Here is a 6,000-nt window from a genome sequence, read left to right as displayed (position 1 = left end):
GCATCATCCTCAAATTTGAGAGTTAAATATAGTATATATTTGTTGTATGGTCATAGAAGATAATAATCTTCCTAAATTATAAACTATAGTTCCCTAGTATATTTATAGTTAGTTGAACCCGAATATGACTTGACTTGGAAATGACCTGACTTGATTGTAACCTGCAAATTATTGACTTGAACATAACCTGACTTGAATCCGAGAATGACCCGACTTGAAAATGACCCAACCTTATTATAACCAGCAAATTATTTACTTGAAACGAACCCGATTTGAACTCGAGAATAACCAGACTTGAAAATGACCCGACCTGATTATAACCCGCAAATTGTTGACTTGAACCAAACCCGACTCAAGCCCGAGAATGACCCGACCTAATTCTAACCCGTAAATTATTGACTTGAACCGAACCCGAGAATTACCCTAACCCGTGAAAACACGATTAAACCCGACCTATTGTTCACCTAACTCAAATGAAATATGACCTTTATTAACCCGACCCTAACCCGATTAGAAGTATGACCTGGCATGACCCAACCCAAACCCGACCCACATAGGCTATGGAATTAATCCGAATTGACCCGACGCACTCTTACCGACCCGTTTACCCGAATTGACAGCTCTACCCGAAACCTCCAAAATATCTCAAAAAGCGTAAATATTAGCCTTCAATTTTGGAATTTTTTTGACTTTTTTCACCTAGTAATAAAAATTGCCGAAATGTTTACCATGGTCTCTATTAACCTGTGGGAGTCCAATTAGCTTGGTGGTACCATCCAATTTTCCTTTAAACGACCAATTTACCGGTTTACAACTTGCACTGATTTCATTAACTCAAGCTTACCACAAACATTTATAACAACATATAATGATCATATATGGATCCAAACGACTGTATATGACCCCGAGATGTTTCCCCTAAAATCTCAATGTTTTTCAACACCAGTCCCGAAACGTTCAAAATTTCTCAAAAAGCGTTAATATTAAGCCTTCAATTTTGGAATTTTTTGACATTTTTTCGCCCGAATATAAAAATTACCGAAATTTTTACCATGGTCCCAAATACCCTCTGGGAGTCCAATTGGGTGGGTGAACCATCCAATTTTCCTTTAAACGACCAGTTTACCGGTTTACAACTTACACTGATTTCATTAATTCAAGCCTACCACGAACATTTATGACAACAAATAATGATCATATATGGATCAAAACGGCATTATATGACCCCGAGATGTATCCCCTAAAATCTAAAGGCTTTTCGACAGCGTGCCCCGAAAACTCCAAAATTTCTCAAAAAGCGTGGATAATTAGCCTTCAAATTTGGAATTTTTTTACTTTTCTTCGCCCGGAAATAAAAATTACCGAAATGTTTGCCATGATCCCTAATATCCTCCGGGCGTCCAATTGGTGGATGAAACCATCCTATTTGCCTTTAAACGGCCGATTTACCGGTTTACAACTTGCACCAATTAAATTAACTCAAGCCTACTACGAACATTTATGACAACATATAATGATCATATATGGTTCCAAACGACATTATATGACCCCGAGATGTATCCCCTTAAATCTCAAAACTTTTCGACACCGGGACTCAAAACATCCCAAATTTCTCAAAAAGCGTGGATTTAAATTTGGAATTTTTTAACTTTATTTCGCTTGAAAATAAAAATTGTTGAAATGTTTACCATGGTCCCTAACTCTCCGGGAGTCCAATTGGGTGGGTGTGTACATCCAATTTGCCTTTAAATAGTCAATTTAACGGTTTACAACTTGCACCGATTTCATTAACTCGAGTCTACCATGAACATTTATGACAACATATAATGATAATTTATGGTTCCAAACGGCATTATATGACCCCGAGATGTATCCCCTAAAATCTCATTTCTTTTCGACACCAGCCCCAAAACCTTTGAAATTTCTCAAAAAGCGTGGATATTAGCCTTTAGTTTTGGAAGTTTGACTTTTCTTTGCCCGGAAATAAAAATTGCCGAAATGTTTACCATGGTCCCTAATATGGTTCCATCCGATTTGCCTTTAAACGGCCAATTTACCGGTTTACAACTTGCGTCGATTTAATTAACACAAGCCTACTATGAACATTTATTACAACATATCATGATCATATATTGTTCCAAACGACATTATATGACCCCGATATGTATCCCTGAAATCTCAAAACTTTTCGACACCGAGCATCGAAACGTCCCAAATTTCTAAAAAAGCGTGAATTGCCTTAAATTTTGGAATTTTTTGACTTTTTCGCACAGAAATAATAATTTCTAAAATGTTTACCATGGTCCCTAATACCCTCCAGGAGTCCAATTAGGTGGGTGAAACTATCCATTATGCTTTTAAATGGTGAATTTACTGGTTTACAATTTGCACCGGTTTCAGTAACTCGAGCCTACCACGAACATTTATGACAACATATAATGATCATTTATTGTTTAAAACAGTATTATATGACCTCGAGATTTATCCCCTAAAATATCAAAACTTTTCGACACCAGGCCCCGAAACCTTAAAAATTCCTCAAAAAGAGTGGATATAGCCTTCAATTTTGGAAATTTTTGAATTTTTTTCTTCGTCCGAAAATAAAAATTGCCGAAATCTTTACCATGGTTCATAATATCCTCCAGTAGTCCAATTGGATGGGTGGAATCATCCAATTTGCATTTAAACGGCCAATTTACCGCTTTACAACTTGCACTTATTTTATTAACTCAAGCAAGCTTACAACGAACATTTATGACAACATATAATGGTCATTTATGGTTTCAAACAACATTACATGACCCCGAGATGTATCTAATAAAATCTCATTTCTTTTCGACACCTGGCCCCGAAACCTTCGAAATTTCTCAAAAAACATGGATATATTAGCCTTCAATTTAGGAATTTTTTGACTTTTTTTGCCCGTAAATAAAAATTGACTAAATGTTTACCATGGTCCCTAATACTCACTGGTGGTCCAATTGGGTGGGTGGAACCATCCAATTTGCCTATAAACGACCAATTTACCGGTTTACAACTTGCACCGATTTCATTAACTCAATTCGCCTACAACGAACAGTTATGACAACAAATAATGATCACATATGGTTCCAAACGTCATTATATAACCCCGAGATGTATTTCCTAAAATTTTGAGACTTTTAGACCCCGGGCCCCAAAGACTCCAAAATTTCTCAAAAAGCGTGGATATTAGTCTTCAATTTTTGAATTTTTTAACTTTTTTACGCCCAGAAATAAAAATTGCCGAAATTTTTACCATGGTCCCTAATACCCCTACGGGTGTCCAATTGGGTGTGTGGAACCATTCAATTTGCCTTTTAACAGTCAATTTAACAATTAACAACTTGCAACGATTTCATTAAATCAAGCCTACCGCAAACTTTTTTTTTTGAATGGACCTACCACGAACATTTATGACAACATATAATGATCATAAATAGTTCCCAACGGCGTTATATGACCCCTAGATGTATCCCAAAAGATTTCAAGGCTTTTCGACTTCGGGCCTCGAAACCTCTTAAATTTCTCAAAAAACATGGATCTTAGCCTTCAATATTGGAATTTTTTGACATTTTTCGCTCGAAATTAAACATTGCCGAAATAAAAATTGGGTTGGTGGAACCATCTAATTCGTCTTTAAACGGCAATTTAGCGGTTTACAACTACCACGAATTTCATTAACTCAAGCCTACCACTAACATCTATGACAACATATAATGATCATTTATTGTTTAAAACAGTATTATATGACCTCGAGATGTATCCTCTAAAATCTCAAAGCTTTTCGAAACCGAGCCCCGAAATCTCAAAAATTTCTCAAAAAGCGTGGATATTAGCCTTCAATTTTGGAAATTTTTGAATTTTTTTCGCCAAAAATAAAAATTGCCGAAATCTTTATCAAGGTCCTAATATCCTCCGGTAGTCCAATTAGGTGGGTGGAATCATCCAATTTGCATTTAAACGGCTAATATACCGCTTTACAACTTGCAATTATTTCATTAAATCAAGCAAGCCTACAACGAACATTTATGACAACATATAATAATCATTTATGATTTCAAACATCAGTATATGACCCTGAGATGTATCTAATAAAATCTCATTTCTTTTCGACACCTGGCCCCAAAACCTTCGAAATTTTAAAAAAAGTGGATGTTAACCTATAGGAATTTTTTGACTTTTTTTCGCAAGAAATAAAAATTGCCGAAATTTTTACCATGATCCCAAATACCCTCCGAGTGTCCGATTGGGTGGGTGTATCCATCCAATTTGCCTTTAAATGGCCAATTTAACGATTACAACTTGCAACGATTTCATTAAATAAAGCCTACCGCGAACATTTATGACAACATATAATGATCATAAAAAATTCCAAACGACGTTATATGACCCCTAGATGTATCCCAAAAAATTTCAAGGCTTTGCGACACCGGGCCTTGAAACCTCCTAAATTTCTCAAAAAGCATGGATCTTAGCCTTCAATTTTGAAATTTTTTGACTTTTTTCGCTCAAAAATAAACATTGCCGAAATATTTACCATGGTCCCTAATATCCTCCGAGAGTACAATTGGGTTGGTGGAACCATCGCATCCAATTTGTCTTTAAACGACAATTTATCGGTTTACAACCTGCACGGATTTCATTAACTCAAGCCTACCAATAACATCTATGGCAACATATAATGATCATAAATGGTTCCAAACGACATTATATAATCCCGAGATATATTCCGTAATTCTCAAGTCTTTTCGACACTAGGTCCCGAAACCTCCAAAAATTCTCAAAAAACGTGGATATTAGCCTTTAATTTTGGAATTTTTTGACTTTTTTTTCGCCTGTAAATAAAAACTTCCGAAATTTTTACCATGGTCCCTAATACCTTTCGAGAGTCCAATTAAATGGGTGGAACCATCCAATTTGCCTTTAAACGACCAATTTACCGGTTTGCAACTTGCACCGATTTCATTAACTCAAGCCTACCACGAACATTTATGACAACATATAATGATCATATATGGTTCCAAACGGAATTATATGACCCCGAGATGTATCTCCTAAAATCTCAAGGACTTTCGACACCGGGCCTTGAAACCTCCAAAATTTCTCAAAAAACGTGGAAATTAGCCTTAAATTTTGGAATTTTTTGACTTTGTTTTTCGCATGTAAATAAAAATTGCTGAAATGTTTACCATGGTCCCTAATACCCTCCGTGAATCCAATTAGCTGGGTGTAACCATCCAATTTTCCTTTAAATGGTAAATTTACCAGTTTACAACTTGCACCAATTTAATTAACTCAAGCCTACCACGAAAATTTATGACAACATATTATGATCATTTATTGTTTAAAACAGTATTATATGACCTCGAGATGTATCCCATATAATCTCAAAGATTTAAGACACTAGACCCCGAAACTTCAAAAATTTCTCAAAAAGCGTGGATATTAGCTTTCAATTTTGGAATTTTTTGATTTTTTTTTGCCCGAAAATAAAAATTGCCGAAATATTTACCATGTTTCCTAATACCCTCCGGTAGTTTAATTAGGTGGGTGGAATCATCCGATTGGCATTTAAACGATCAATTTACCGCTTTACAACTTGCACTTATTTCATTAACTCAAGCCTACAACGAACATTTATGACAACATATAATGGTCATTTATGGTTTCAAACGTCATTATATGACCCTGAGATGTATCTAATAAAATATCATTTCTTTTTGACACCCGACTCAAGCATGTCCCAACCCAAACCCGACCCGCATAGGTTATAGAATTAATCTGAATTGACCCGACTCGAGTTGACCTGACCCACTCTTTCCCGACCCAAACTTGACCCGTTTACCCGAATTGACAGCTCTACTCAAACCCGATAATCAAACAATAATTCAAAATTTCACACTGCTAAGAATAATTTCAATTTTGCCTTACGCGTTATTTGTAGGCAAATATTTCATTGATTGGATTTATAATTGAAAT

This window comes from Chenopodium quinoa, unplaced genomic scaffold, assembly GCF_001683475.1.
Source record: "Chenopodium quinoa cultivar QQ74 unplaced genomic scaffold, ASM168347v1, whole genome shotgun sequence".
Lineage (NCBI taxonomy): Eukaryota > Viridiplantae > Streptophyta > Magnoliopsida > Caryophyllales > Amaranthaceae > Chenopodium > Chenopodium quinoa.
This window is presented reverse-complemented; position numbering follows the sequence as displayed.